The following is a 17469-nucleotide window of genomic DNA, read 5'->3' as shown; positions in this document are numbered from 1 at the left end:
AAGTAGTTTTTGACGATAGATCGATGGGTTTTTGTTTGTTCTTTTGCGATTTGAATGAACACAGATCTTTCTTTATAGACTAGTATAAGAATTGTATTTCAGACAGTGGAAAAGGGGATATGATAGCAACGGGACGGTATAGTAAACATTATAAAATTCGAGTCCAAAATTGTTTACATATTATAATATTATTTATGACAAAAATATCTATAGTTAGATAACACACGTACTTTGTCCTCATAGCTCATACAATTGTTTATTATCGAAAAATTAGTGTCCCTGTAATCGAATGACTGGCGGGGAATGAATCTCGCGGAAGTTCAGATCACCCGGATTGAGTGTGATGGATAAATAGAAGTTCGGGTATTGATTCTGCGACAGTGTACCTCATATTATATCATTAACGTTGTAGCCTCTTTCACGACATCAACGACAAACACACACTGCAAATGTAAACAGTGTAATAGTTTGACGAGATCGTCCGTCCGGTTGTACCGCGGTTGAACGCTGTACTAGTTAACGTAAAAACACATTCGACCAGGTTTTAATATGATAAATATTGTGAGTAGGTAATAGGTATACTTAGTATTTGTAATTTGTATATATCTAGTTTAAGTCTTAGCCCTTAAGCAGCTTAATGTCCAGGGCCAGATTTATAATTTGGGACCTCCTGGCCCAGTGCTTGATGAATGCGCTCCACTTATAAATATTTTTTCAATAATGAAAAATATGAATTTCAAATAATTATTATTATAGTAATATACTAATGTGTAATACTATCCTATGTAATAATATGAGGATTTTAAAATAGTAAATTGTTTGTACATTTAAAACGCTCATAACTTACTTTAAAATTAAAATCAAAACGTCATTGACTATATAGATCAGTAGATCATATTCTTATTCCTGAATTTGGTATAAGGTCAATTCACTCCAAAATTAGACCTAACAGAGTTAAATGAATTATTCATATTGTTATGTTATGCGTCAGTAAGACGGAGACGCGGGTATGGCGTCCTAGCTCTTAAGCTTTATAAGTTGACGACTTGACGTTGTAAATATAGAAGTGATTTTGCCAAAATGCTATGCAGGGGCGTATTTAGAAATGTCTAATGGGTGGGAGGAGGGCACAAAAATGTTTACGTAAATTATTACTATAATACATATAATGGAAACATCACGCCAATCATCATTTATAGGAATAACACGAATGCCATGGGTGGCTGCGGGAAAATGCCATGGGTGGCTGCCTAAATCCTGTATCTTATATTAGACATCTACTCTCCGTAATAAAAAAAGTTTGATTATGACGAATGGGAAAAGGGGTACTGGCCCCTAGTGACCTCTTAAATACGTCCCTGATGCTGTGTATAAAAACTGTATCCAGATAAATAATTATTTTTAATAATTTTATTAATTTTCAAAAAAAAAAAAATTGTGGGGGCCACCTATCTGGTTGGGGCCTTAGGCCATGGTCTCGCATCGGGCATCGTCCCTAAAATCAGTCCTGATAACGTGTGTATAGGTTTATTAAATACAAGTATCCGTAGCCTTGGTAAAATATACTATAATAGTCGTGTAACGCATGCCAGTTTTTAGTATAATTACTTCATGACATAAGTATATTTTCCATGCACTATTATAGTGTATACAAGCTTTACAAGCATTATTGCACATTTTTGGAGGTTCGTTTTATGCTTTATATTATTATATATTTATATTACACTTACGCGGATCTCATATTCTCATATATACCACATTTAATTGATATAAACTATAGAGTGTAGAGAGTGTTATAATATCATATTATTGTGTAGCCGGCAACGGTGTAATTGGGTATGGGGAAAAGCTGTAGCGTTTATGGCAAAATATCATCTATGTAATTGTAGACGCGGTCGCTGCGAAGATACTATGTTATATTATATAAAAACATACGTTCTGTTTATTATATTACGGTTAACGGACACAAAATAATGTGTTATTGTACATTAATATTTGTACTCATGGAACTTGCTGCTGCACTTGGCGACAGTTATAGTTTTCTCTCTGGCATCGAGTCAATGGACAACGAAAGTTGTTTTTAATCTGCAGTCAGCAGTCTTTACATTGAAATTATAGAAAAGTAATCATCGAGTGTTGAATAATTCAAAATCAAAATAAAAACTCAATTATTTTCTGAGCTGAGCAGTACAATTATGTGTATTTTTTTTTTTGAGCTATTTATAGGCATAAGATATAGCAATAACAATTAATATCAATTGAACATTTTATTTTTTTATTTTTTCATTACAAGCTTAATATTTGGCCTCGACGAACCTTTTTGTTCATACAATCATATCCTCTGTAAAGAAGTTTCACTTCATCCGCGCTTACTATAGCTACGAATTTTGTTATTTTTTTGTGACTTAAAAATATTATTTGAGGATACTCAAAACTTTTAAAGTATATCAAATGAAATGTTTTCGGCAAAAATTAATTCAACCGATTGTTTATTTCGATTAACTTCTTCAACAATATTATAAAATCATAGACCTTATACTACTAGACAAAAACTGGTGTTTAACAACGAGTGGCGTAACGACATCTCTCAGTGATGTAAGTTGTCTTGACAAAAAATACATCGATGTAGCCAGTCTCGACTACAAAATACAAATATACAATAATCTATATATCTATATATATAGTGCATAGATACGAGTAATCGAGTAATAAAAAAGCGTCCTTTATGTTGTTACGGTTTCCATACGACATACACTCATTGCTAGTCTAGCCGTAGTATAAGGTCTTGTGCATAAAATATACTTATAGGCTGACAGACCGTCTTCGCTAAGAATCGTTTTTGGTATACGATGTCATTGAATTCAAATTTAACACATCCATTACAGTGATCCACACTGTACCCATTTGCCCGCCTGTTTTTATGATAACATTTATTGTTTATCATATTCAAATTATATTGAAATAAAAAAAACGAGGACAAAAAATCAAAAATGCCAAGTACTTATAAATAGCCCAAAAAGTGCTGAAATAGTTTGAAATCATAATTAGAGTCGTAGAGGGCGTTAACATCATAAACATTTGGTGAATATTTTTAAGGTTATTGTATTTTTAATTTTATGTATTTGTTTATTTTATTTTGAATAACAATAAAATATATGCATCTTATGTAAATATTCATGTTTTCCTCCCTCCCGGCCACCACCAAATTACTGTACTGGACATTTTTGATTCAAGTCCCCCATATTCATAGGTGTAACTAGGATTTAATAGTCGCAAGGGCTAGAGTCTTAGAAAACTTATGTTCAAAATAACTTTGGGGGCCCCACACCCCCACCATAGTAAGCGTACATAGTATAGTATGTACCATAGTACAGTTATGTACTCTAAAATCAAATTTAAAAATAAACAATAAAATGAAAAATCATAAACTCATCATTAAAAACAAAATGTAAATAATAAAATGAGTACAATGTATATTATAGGGGCCTAAATACACATAAAGATGTGGCTAAGCGCCCCTCCCCCTAGTTACGCTGATGCCCATACTACAAACTATAGTTCTAATTTATTAGGTACCAGAAACTACCTTCATAAAATAGAAACACACACGAAAGACAAAACAAAAACACTGATCATTATGAATTCAATATCGCTCTGCTCAGAATCTAAAACTAAATATATTATAGGCTTATCGGTACCTAATCAAATAAAAACTCGCATACTGTCCATGACCAGTTACACGGCTATTTCGAGATTCGACCACCATACACCGAGTTATAATAGCACAGTATAAACTAGTATAGGTATAGACGATAACCGTGGTAAATTCATTATGATAAAACAATAATCAAAATGTATGTGTGTGGTAAATATAAATAATTTTCTAGTGTTGTGGGCGGTGGGCACGTCATGAAAATATATTAACGTTCCGGCGCAGTGCAGTGGCGTGTGGTGCATCAAATTGCAAGCGTTGGCCGGAATGCATTTGATTCGGAATGGTTATAATTGCGCATAATAATACACAGAATAATATTAAATAATGGAATAAACATCGGCCGATAGTCGGCGACGACTTCGATATCATCTGTAAAGTCGGAAAACCTGCACGCGACCCACATCACACCGGCGCCGGGTCGCCGCAAATTTCGTAACGCACACACATAGGTATATAACGATGGGGTTCCGCTTGGGGGTGGGTGCAGTCGTCGCGCGGCTGGAGCAACACACACACACACACACACACACACACACAACACACACACACCCACACACACACACACACACACACACACACACACACACACACACACACACACCCACACTTATGTATAAATTATTATACACGGATCCACATCAAAGGGGACTCATCTGCAGCGGACAGTGGACGGGTGGTGGGTGCGATCGCTGCTGCAGCATTCGGCAGGCGAGTATATTATAATATATACGTGGCGAGGGGAGGGGCGGAAGCGATGCTGGGCCTGCAATTACGGCGTCGGCGGGTGCCGAGGTGCCCGCGCCGCTGCCGTGAGGTCATTCGGTCAAAGCTGGGAACGCCATCTGCTCGCCAAAGCAGCATGTACGCGTCTCTGCCCGTCGCCCCGGGGAGACCGCTGGCGAGCGGGCGCGCGCGGCGTTCACGTCCGATCGATTTTCGTTCTCGAGCCGGCGTACGGCGTGGGTCGATGCTCGCGGCGCGACCGGCAGCGGCGGCAGCGGCGGCAGAGGCGCGCGTGCACCATCGTCACGAGCACGGGGACCGCCGTCGCCAACGCCGCCACCGCCGCAAACTTTCGCAGTCCCGCCGACGGAGCCGCGCGCACGCACGCACACGGCGCCAGAACGCCGCCACCGTCGCACATCCGCGCACCGTACGGCCACGCTCACGTCGCATCGTTTTTGAACAGCCGCTGCTGCTGCTGCCGTTTATAAGAATTAAAAATATATTTTCGCACGCCAAACGGCGAGTCGTCGGCAACAGTTTTCGGTGGTGTTCTGTTCGGTTTCCTCGCGTGTTCGTTTCGCCGCCGCAAGGCCGACATACTCACGACGTACTATTGTTGTCATAGTATACAAGTTGATAGAGCGTTTAATTATAATATCTGTCGTCGACGCGGGGCATCGAAGACTATCAATCGGACAGCAGCGAGGAGAATCCGCGGGCGCGCGTCTGGCGGCGTGCGTGCTCGCTTCGGTCTCGAACGCGAGCGAGCGAGGGCGCGCGCGCATCTCGCCGCCGACAGCGCACGCAGTAAACGCGCGCGCGCGCGCCCCCTCTTCGCCATACACTTAGCGAACCACCCACGACCGCCCCGGCACCCCTGCGGCCGCGAGTACGTGTGTCGGCGCCAAACACGGTATATAATACGAGGCACGCGTAACAAGTATAAATGGTAAACAATGGCCGGCGACCAGTCCGGGCGCAGGTAAACGCTTCCGCTGTGACCCGACGAATAGACGTGGACGACATCATCGTTGCCTCCGACGTCGCAAGTACGTATTCCTCACTGTTTAATAGTTACCTCCATATTTTAATGTATTATTATGTATGTGGGTTGAAATGCTATGTATATTAGACCGTAAATAGACCGTATGCGATGACATCCTCTTCGTCACTATTTCTTTGTTTAGTCTTATGACTTATGGTCTTAAGCTTCCTATATTTATTATTTCTAGGTTACTGGTATTTAATATTAACTTTTCTTTCGTCGCCGTTATGAGTAACGAGAAATGTACATCCAGCATACCATTTTATCGTGCTTCCAGATACCTACACGATGGCGTGAGCTAAGAATATATCTTTTGAAATACATTAAAAAAAAAAATTGTACATATTTAACATAAGTAGTGACTTGGATATGAAATGAAGATACTATTTTGGTGACTGGAAAAAAATTGTATTCCCTAGCTAATTAATATAACTTATGAAACCACGGGGGAGGGGCTATCCCCCACTAAATCACCTTTAAAGTTTTCTTATACTCCTAAACATATATTACCATGAACCAGCAAATATTTCATAACTTATTATACTTAGGTACTTTTAACTTTTTAATTATAAACGTGCATAGGTGGTAGACTTTTGCAGGCAATTTAGGAATTTCTGGTAATTGTTTTAAATTAATTATTAATAATTAAACTAAGTTAGGTAGCTATTTATAATATACATTTTGTCTAAAATGTTCAAAATGAGTCCAAAATTCTAATTATAACAAGAAATATGTAAGCAGGACATCAGACTAGTGTTTCGACTGAATTAACCAAACACATACATTGTTCACACAATGAACAAACATTTGTTATCAATCTCCATTCGATAAGTTCCATAAATGAGAATATTTTTTGTATATAAAATTGTCTTTTTGTCTTTTAGGACAAATATTCTTAGTTTTGTCGTTTTTTATCACTCGTGGTTATACCATAGTGCACCCAAACTTAATCATCGTGTGTCATTGCAAATCTGATATCAACACTTACACATATAATTAACTAAAAAATATTTAAACAAAATAATTGTTTACTATCAGTAATTGTGTAACACATCGTAAATGAAGTACCATGTTATGCGTCCCAATTCGAAAAAAATTAGGTCTACTTTATGATATCTAATAAATAAATAATAATAAATTATAGTTGAGATACTCAGTTCCCCGTGTTCTTCCCCCCCCCCCCCCCAATAAAACATGCATCGAACATGGTTCATATAACGAATTATACGACGACGAACCGGTCGCACTATGTGTTTTCATTATCTTGTCGCCGATCGTGATTCGCAGTGATTTAGTTCGCGGGGGCGAGGGCGACGAAAGCAGAGGTGGAGGTCCCGGGCTCTCGAGCGAGTAGACGACGAGAGTCTCCCAGCTACCGCCACGGTTCCGAGGGAGGTGCTCGTGACCTCGACGTTGCAGGGTTCGGGTCGTATAAAAATCTGTTCACGATACCACTCTGCACGCGAATATAACACTGTATTGGTGACCAACAAACACTGAACACATACCGTATATTACACGGTTGTATCGTATATTTATTTTTATCTGCTCACTGAATTGCGCAGCCAGTGGGTATTGCAGCGTTGACACCTATATATATATATATATATATAGGTATGTTTTGTATGCAAACATTTGACGTATTTTCCCCGCGCGGAAAGCATTTGCAGCGATTTATTTTTCATATTTTGCAAAGGATATCGTGGATATGGGGCGTGTGGGCTCATATTTGCGTTCGTATTTATTTTCCGCAGCGGTATAACTTAATAATGGATTTGGCGCCATTGACTTTAATATATATATATAATATTATGTACACAAGTCCGACGTCGGCCGTCTGGAGATGCGTGTGTAGTGTATATATACATACACTCGTGGTATAATGTATTTAGCTCTAACGTCTCGAACGATTTATAGACGTTTTAAGTTGTATAATTTCACACACGATTTAAGTGACAGGTTCGCTCGGTGGAAATGGGTTTATAGAACGAGATAATATTAATATGTGTTTGAAATTAAATACCGGTTTTTTAATAATTGTGCGCAGATCAAATGAAAAAGTTTATATTTATTCATTTTTACTCTAGATCGATATGCGAACTCAAAACCTTCTGCACAACTGATACAGCATAGCAGTTTATATATATATATATATATATATGTGTGCCCCGGTGACTGACTCTTATAAAAAATAACAATTTTAGAATTTTGATGTTAGATCAATTCAATTTATGAATGGAATTGTGTGCTCGTATTATTTGTGTAGGATGCTGATCTTGAAATTAAGTGTTGACAATTGGGTTATTTTGTGAAATGTGGATTGCTTGTATATTATATAGTGTGTCCCAAAATTCCCGTTACGAGATTTCCGTACCTATATCCGTAGTAGCGCACACAAAATTTCGAAGGGATTTGAACTATAACAATAATAAATATTTATTCCAAAATTACATACACCGATACTAGAGGTGAGAAGAGTTTTATAGAAATACACTTACATGAAGAAAGATATATTTTTTTTTGTGGGGGAGGGGATTTTTGACCCTCCATTCACAAATTCTGTCTAATTGTGATTTTTTCAACTGTTATCTATAAGTATGTTATTTAATAGAAATTTTGTTATCAATTACTTTTGAAATAACTGCATTTAAATGTATTTCTTTGTTACTTTCTAACAGACATATTCAGGGTTTTTATGTTGTCTGGGGAAGTACTGTACAGTGTACGTATATCGTATATCAATATATGTAGTTCATATCTGTATAAAACACCATCTGCAGCTGCAGTGATAAATCACGACTGCAATTTTTGTTTGATTTTATCGTTGTGTTAAGTCGATATGCTGCCACACGTACCTATTATGAATTTCGATAGATAGTTAGATTTTCTGTTAAATTTTAGTGTCATTGAAATTATTGTACACAAAATCACAGCTTAAACTATATTTATATTCATAATATGGTGACCGCATGGACTCTTTAAGATCGGATTTAAGGGCGGTGGCGACGATCATCCACGGAAGTCATATTGTCGTTCAGTTTTTAATGCGTATACCTAGTATTTATAAAGGTACGTAATACGTTACAGACACCTATTTTTACGCTGGAGGGTAAAAAAACAGTGTAACCACAATATTATGACTATATAATTTTTTTTGGTGGAATTTAAATTGGAAAACTCCTTTAATTATATCTTTATAATAAATAATGTTGATAAAATAACAGTTATATTTATGTATGTATTTGTTTAGAGTATAATATATTTAGTACAAAATAAGAAGGTTATATTAAAAAAAAAATTATAATAAAATAAGATCTATAATTACTATTCAATATCTCAATTACTCGAAAATAGTTGGACCAATAATTAAAGAAATGAAGTCTTATTTCTTTACTTGCTGGTGTTGTACCAAACATAAATTATGACAATACGGTGACAACCCGTTTATATAGTGTACTTATATAACTACAAAATAATGTAGTAGTGCTTTTAGATAGTTCTTGAAATACGTAATCAGGATAGGAGTACTAGACAAGTGGACACTGGTGAGAAATTTCTGTTTCCTCAATGATTTGGATAATACTAAATAATATTGTGATAATAAAATGACTTAGCAAGCACTCAATAATAATAATACTGTTTGCACATATATAATTCCGATAATGCATCCAAATGTTAAATACTGAAATACATCCAAAAAACATCTGATTTAAAAGTGTAAAATTCGTAATATTAGCGGAGAGAGGCACAATTATACTTTCCAGAATAATAACGGTGAGGGGGATGACGTGTCCCCTCTGCACCCCTTATATATTATGTGTATTGTGTACTGTGCAGTGTGTACACACTACACAGTTATGTATCATGTATGTAAACATATTACGTTATTAAGATGCAATTACTTTTATGCGCGACCTTTGCGAGTCATACCACCACGCTCTATTTGTCTTTTCCATACAGGACTATAAACTAACGATACAATCAAACGCACACAACTACACAAGCACTTATATCTACAATATACAGGATGCAACAGAAATAATTGACATTGGGATGAACAAACTACCAATGCAATGACTTTTATTCTAATAATATTTTTGACTTCATTATTTGTTTATTGAAAAAAAAATGAATTTTAAAATAATTTAACACCGATTTTATGAACGAAAGTTATTGGCTATTGCAGTGTTAGTTAATTGCATCTGCCATTTATTTCTGTTACTCCCTGTACACTTATATTATAAGGGTACCGATATCAAAACTACAACGGTCTAATTCAGAATCTCCAGAGACGAATATTTCGGGATACCACCAGTATTACTAGCGATGGCCCCATACACTGCGTATCTATATAATATACATGCGACGACATCCCCAAGGTGGGTGTAAAACGTGTTTTTCTTACACACAACTTCGTGTGCAATAACTGTATATATATTTATATGCGTGTGTGTGTGTGCGTGTGTGTGTGTTTGTGTGTGTACACCTAGTTCATTTTCACTATCCGCCTACATATACTATTTACGGTATCAGCCATGTCCACGTGCACTTATGTATTGTATGTATCGACGTATCGAACATTATATTCGTAGTATATCGAGTGTTTATAGTGTTTATACATCTATTTTTCCTGAGCAAGTCGTTCTTAAATTTCACAAAATATTCGTTTGTGCAACGACATTTTTGAACAAAGTGGCATCAATACGCACTCACACACACACATACTCGCGTAGATATCAAAGAGGGTTATCCAGTTACAAAATAAAAAAAAGAAACACAAATCTAGAGTGTTTTGCGAGTGATAAGTTGTGCTGCAAAAATAAAACATCGTGTGCGTCTTATTATTCGAATCGTTTCGAGTACATTTTGTATACTTGTGCGTGTGTGTGTTTGTATGGATAAAATTAAAATAATACGTATATTATGTCCTTCATCATAATGCTCTGTTTTGCCGCACAAAGTAAACGGCCACTGTGTATATATAGTATATACACTATACATATAGCACTACAGTAGTATATATATTAGGTATACACTATCGTTATACCTAATATGTAGTATATTTACATTATACACTATACAGGGTACTTAAGCCAAGCAGGTTCGCTCCCGTTTCATCCTTTGATTATGTATTTATTCAAATTCTGTTTTTAGAATACTTTTAAGCGTAGATTACATAGGCTAAATGCCATATTTTCAAATACACAGATTTTTAAAGGCGCTTTAAAGGAGTTTTTTGTGGTGATGAAAACGCCGTTCTTTTTTCTCAAATGAGAACTTCTCCTTTTTACAGTAAATTGTTAATCACATGATTTTATTAACGAAATGGTGGTTTCTTAGCATTTTTTAATTTATAAAAATTGTCTGACTAAATATCACATTTGCTTTATGTTATATGTATATGCTGTATACCTTCTAATATCACGAACATATTATCCTTAGTCAATATACAATTATAAATTTATAACACAAAAAACTACTCATTTGAATTACAATTTAAAACTCCTCAAAATCGTCTGCTTAACAATTTTCAGTAAAAAAATGGAAGTTCTCATTTGAAAAAAAAGAGTTTGTATCATCACAATATGATACTCATTGAATTTCATAAAAAAGTTTAAGGATTTGTAAATAATATGATCTTTATAGGTAGTCGTAGCCCGTAGATACCTATCTATACACTTAGAATTAAACGAATGCATTGTTACCCGATAAAATAGTGGTGAGAATTTTTGAGGCGTTCACATCATATTTTTTATAATATGTATGTAAATGTAAGTATGATTTGCAGTATGTCAGTATGTGGTGTGTATTAATAATTAAAAATATATTTTTATAAAATAAAATTTCGGATGTGTGAGTGAGCCAGACACCATATTATTATAAAGCCATGAGGTTTGATGAATGTGGAGGGGTACGACGCACGACGTCTGTATATACTATATTTACATATGTAAATGTTTATACTAAATACTATATATATGTACAGTCATGCAGGTAGTACGGACTACCTTATTGAGCCTTTTATCGAGCCATATTATTTGTTCACATATTATATAGCGATCATAAAGGCACAATATTATCATGTCAAGCGTTAGGGAAAACATACGTAGGTATTATCAGTACCTTTGAACGAATTATAAATATGATGTTATAATAATTGTGCAACAGTGATCCACTAATTGTGACTAAAAATTGTCTTACATGGGTTCCTGCTAAAACTCCATTTATTTACGGGTATTTGTTTGCCGGATAAGCAAATTTTAAGTGAAATGAAAATGTCTATAATGTAGAATAATTTATAATACCCAATGAATTATTTTAAACGCCCTGTATATACTGGCGGTACAGAATTAAATTGTTTTGTTGAAAATGGTAAACAGATGTTGTAAGCTAAATGTCAATTATACCAAATAATAAATTTTTTATAAAACCATGAAAAACTGTACAGAGTTACCAACTGGACGAACAAAAATATTTTTGTTTAATTTGTATATAATATTATAATGATAGGTATATTAGTGACTTAGTGTACGTCAATATCCTATCAGACGAATTATTTATACATTTAAGTTAATAATTGTGCCAACATATTTAGGTGCTTAATAATATTACTTATTAATTATGACGATAAACAATAAATGTATGAATTATTGTTAACTATTAGTTAAAGGTACAAATTGTGTATGTCTATATATTTTAAATAATATATATATAAATAAAATGTAAATAATGTATAGTCTTTCTATAATAAAATTATACATTTATACTCTATACCTATAAATCTATAACATAATATACGTATGGATAGAATTCAATCAATTTATGCGTCTAAAATGTAATATTGTGGTTAGACTACAATATAGCTATATTTTTCTTAGTTTATATCTGTGAATTTTGTTTACATATTGTTTCAGTTGTTATGAAAATTAAAATCTCAGTTCTGTTATATCGCATTGTTAATTTCTGATATGATGGAATGTAAATAACTAAAAGTGTGAAAAACATTAAATCATCAAATCTTAAAATATTAATACTTCCCATTTAAAATTATTTAAAGTTTAATTCAGGTTCATTCTGTTTTGCAGTATAACAAAAAAACACGATGGCCTTAAAAAAAAGATGTACGACTTTATGAAGATATTTCAGTAAAATTAAATAAAATGGACGAATCGATAGACGTGAGTATTTGACAGTGATCGATTATAAACATATTATGTACAAATTTATTATTGTACTCGATGAACATTGAACTTAAATGATGAAAAAGAAATATAGTCAATTTATATACGTAATATACGAATCTATAAAATATGCAAATTTTATATCCAATAAGTGTACTTATACGAGTTCATGAAAATATCTTTATAACTTTTCGAGTAATAAATATATTATAAATTTAAAACAGTAACATTGGATATACCTCACTAGCACAGGTTAATAATAATTTTAAGCTGTATTATAAAATAATATTTTAGTGTGTATACACGCATAAATAAACATGATTTATATAGTTTTGACTAGATTTAATTAGTGTAAATATTTCGTTTTGCACTTTGAATATCGTGACAGGTAAATACTAAAAGTATAACTATATAATAAACTATGATATAATATTGTGGCTCCGGAGACATGGCCAATTAGCTTTATACTTAGATTAATATTTATTACTTATTATTTGTTAGTTAGTTACCTATAAAGAATATTTTGATAATTGTGGTTTTTTTTAAAATTTAACACAAACTTTTAAAATTATCAAAATTAAAAACACATTACTAGATGTTTCAACGACATAGATCTCACTAATTTTTGTAGTAGGTAGGTACCTAATCATTTTGAGGTTATCAACTTGTCTAGTCTTCTAGCTCCGGGAATCAGCTACTTTCAACTTTAAACTAAAAGACAACAGTATAATATATAGAGTTTAATAAAAATGCTTTGTATTCCACAGTATGATGATTGTAATTTGTCGTAAAAGGTCGTGGGCGATTTTTTTACTTTGTTAAGCTGTATATAAACAGCGTGTAACTTATACACTCGTGTGTGTACCTATCTAATTATAACGGTATACCTACACTCAATTCAATTTTTTATTTATTACTCATAGTATGCATAGGCTCTCAAATAAATCATGCATTTTGTAATCTCGTATCAAATGACGTCAATTATGTTCAATATTATCATCATTAATTATAGATGGTAATTTTATTGTTTGGACACATTTTGACTGACGTCCGACGCCACCCAGCAATTTAAATATCTCATCATAAAAGCATTCAGCGGGTAATCCATGTTTGGTATTTTGATATTCCAGTGACTAATCCGACTATAAATATTTGAAATGTTGAGTAGGTATTTGTTTTTGAGCTCAATCTCGCAGTTTACAGTTTACCTATAGTTATCACCTCCGCGTATTACACATAAGTGGGTTATTGCAGTGTTACAGTTCAGCTGTGTGACGTATGTATCTAATTAACTTTTATAGTTTGTTTTGCTTGGTGTGTGTATTGTATAGATGCACTTAGTCCGAAGTGTTGTAATAAAAAAAGATATTCGAATTGTGTTAAAAAAAAATATCTTTAAAAATCAAATGAAGTAGACCAATTTATTGTTACGCATGCGTATTGATATAATATATTTTATATTCTTGAACTACAAACTACTGCGTTACTGCAGTCATCACAATCATAGACCTTTTTTAAAATTGCATAACAATCATAATTCGTCCATTATATATTGATAATTTATGCATAAAATGCTCTATGAATATTTTGTGAATTGTAAGTATTATTATTATTATGAGAGATAATTATAATTTATGATAAATTACATTGACTGTCCGCCGCCCGGTTAAGCCTCATCAGAATCTTGTTTATATGAATAAATGATTAATAATTGTTACGTTCAGTGTTATCATCAGTAACATTTTTAGGCATATCTTATACCCATAATCTATGAAAAGTTAAATCATATTCTTGTACTTTGAGACTTTAGCATACGATTAGTATAGAAAGTCTATAGTCGTCCAACAAACGTATAAAACGACTGTGCTAGGTAAAAAATATGATCCCATATGACTATATCACACGAAGCGTTATTATTATAATTATTATTATCATTATAATACCTCTTAATTTATTTTCCGTGGTCATGTGCCATTCTATATTCCACAGACCCATCAGGATTTTTTAATATTTCTTCGTATGTGTACAAGCGAAAAAAAAATTAAGTATATCACTATTGGAATTGTTAATTGCATTTCTAGCCGCTTAATTTACCTCCTCGTTTCCCTTTATGTTGCAATATCCAGGCGTTCGTATGAATTGTATATACAAACATGGGCGCCCATAGGTAACATTTGAGGGGGGGTCAAAATAAAAAATTTTGGTAATAAGGTAATATTGTGGTAATATTTATTGAGCTACAAGTTCATAATATTTTTTTCCAAGGGGGGAGAGAGGGGGGGGCAAGTGCCCCGTCTTCTCCCCCCCCCAATGGGCACCCATGTATACAAAGGTTTTATTTATTATTTTAAATCGAGTTTTGATTTGGGGATTCTAGAATGGTTATATTTTTATTAAGCTAACCTTAGCGTTTTAAGAAAATTCGCCAAATACTTGTAATAACATTTAGGAAGTATACAATTTTAAATATTTTTGCTATAGATTTCAATTAGATTCGATCAGTTACATATTTTTCGTTATATATAAAAAAAAAACAATTAATATTATTGAAGCTGCACGTACACCAGTCACCTGCAGAGTGAAGACAATATAGAAACTTAGATGAGATAATTAATTGATATTCATTATGCAACGAATTAACATGAGTAGATTGCGTGTAACAATACTCAAGAGACGTATATCCACTACGTTATATACGGCATGGCATAATTTATACAAAAACTCTACTATATCGGATTAAATATATTATTTATATAGTTAGGTAGCCTATACATACATGTAATTTTAAATATTTGATGTTTTTCTTTTTTATCGTCTTAAAGCATTATTATAGTACTTAGTACTATATTAAGATTTTCTAACTTAATATAATATAGTGAATCATAATAGTTAACGTAACCACTCAAAAACGAAAGTCAATTATTTTTTTATATAGGTATACTAGTTTTAATAATATATAAAATATATATAAATATATATTTGTATCTACAACGAAAAATATTTTAATTTTCAGCTTATAAAATTTGTTTGTTTCGTATTCAATGTAATGGTACTCTTATAGGTACAGCCTGACCTCTTTACTAAAACCGAAAAAAAACACTTATAATGTATAAATAGATCACTATAAAGCCGAAAACTGTATACATTTATTAATAATTTACATAATATTAAAGACTAAAGTAATGAAAATGATACTACTATAAATGTAAAAGGAAATAAGCACAAAAAACATAATTATTCATGAATACCTATTGCAGTTCATTTACAATTTACATACCTGCCTAGTGGCTACCTAATTTATTGATTTATGAACCATAACTTACGTATTAGTTGACGTAGACTTTATTACTATAGCCTATGTAACTTATTGTACACATAAAATACAGAGCTCATAAAGTCCATAGACGAATTTTCAGAAATAATTAGTAGGTATTAAGTATAGGCACCTATATCTTCTTACAGTTTTAACTAAGAAATACCATGGTACCATTCTAATAGTATTACTTGACTATAGACAGTTTATTGATTGAAAACCAGAATTTGGAGGGTATTAGTGTACAAAAAAATACAATGCACAACTAGCGTATAAATAGGCTAAACATAAAACCGATTAAATTATTGTTGATTACATAATTGGCCAGTCCTCATCGAAGTGAAAAAAATCGAGTTGAATTAATCAGTTAAAGTCTTTACGTTAATATTAAATCATCCCAATGTTTCTAATTTAAAAAAAAAAACATGTTTAATAAATTCCTATAATCTATGACATTGTTCGGTGCACTAATTACGGTGCACGAGATAATTTACAAATTAATATGTCAATATACATCTGGTTTGTACAAAGACTTATTGAAAACAATGTACGATTAATGACACTAAACGTGATTGAAGTAAGCAGTTTCCATTTAATTTAGATAAATTTGTTTAGTGAATAGTGATGAATATAGTAATAAAACATAGAAATAATGATAAAAAAATAAAACTTTAAATTTCAATTCAATACCATTGTCTACGAAATTCGCTAAGATGGTTCGTCGACTGTCAGTCTGTATTATTATAATAGGTTGAAGGTTGAACAAATTTTTAGCTAAAACTTAGCCTTTTGAAAATGTTATCATATTTATAAAATGTAATAATACCTATACATTAAAAGTGTCAAGTACTTACTCATGAATAATTTTTTTTTTTTACAAAAAAATAATAAAATCTTTGATTTTTGCTTAAATAGATACCTATCTAATTATAATGAAATTTGAACATCTAATGCTTTAAAAAAAAATCGTGCTCATATATATCTAACATTTTTAAATTACTATAATAAAAATAAATGGGGAACATTGTATTCAATTTTCAAGGTTTTTTACCCAAAGTAATGTTTCATACATAAAACGAAAAAAAAAATGTCTCTAAAATGCATCAGAGGGTCAAAATATTTTGAAAGTTATATAAACCTATACTATGTATAGAAACTGTTAATATAAACATTTAATGAAAAGTTAATGTATCTATACATAGTTATTTGTTTTTGAATTTCAACAAAAGTAAGAAAATCATTGTTTGACGCTTGAATATCTATTTTTGTCAAATATTTAATGCTTATAAAATTATATGAGGAATACTGCCCCCTTTTATTTTCTAATTATAATAATTGATAACTATTGAATTTTAATAATCACTTATGACGAACAAATCTTAGGTATGAATAATTTGTGAAAATGTGTTTTTGATATATTTTAATCGGTATACTGATATGTTTGTATACATCAGGGACGCCCGCAGCAATGTAGCTCAGGGGGGGGGGG

At 32.9% G+C, this 17469-nt stretch overlaps 1 protein-coding gene across 4 annotated transcripts in view; it reads left to right on the top strand.

The window, feature by feature from the left end:
* Positions 1–4768: 4768 nt before the first annotated feature.
* LOC111038194 (C-Maf-inducing protein-like) overlaps positions 4769–17469 on the top strand; it is a 37190-nt gene continuing 24489 nt past the window's right edge. For 2 of the 4 annotated variants that reach the window (XM_022321203.1, XM_022321200.1), the window contains exon 1: positions 4769–5490. The gene's annotated coding sequence lies outside the window, so the exon portion shown is untranslated. Of the gene's footprint in view, positions 5491–12571; positions 12665–17469 lie in introns of all 4 variants that reach the window. The other 2 variants (XM_022321202.1, XM_022321197.1) reach the window with 2 other exon arrangements.

Source organism: Myzus persicae, unplaced genomic scaffold (genome assembly GCF_001856785.1).
Source record: "Myzus persicae strain clone G006 unplaced genomic scaffold, MPER_G0061.0, whole genome shotgun sequence".
Classification (NCBI taxonomy): Eukaryota; Metazoa; Arthropoda; class Insecta; order Hemiptera; family Aphididae; genus Myzus; species Myzus persicae.
The sequence above is the reverse complement of the archived record's forward strand: the minus strand, read 5'-3'. Positions and strand labels throughout refer to the sequence as shown.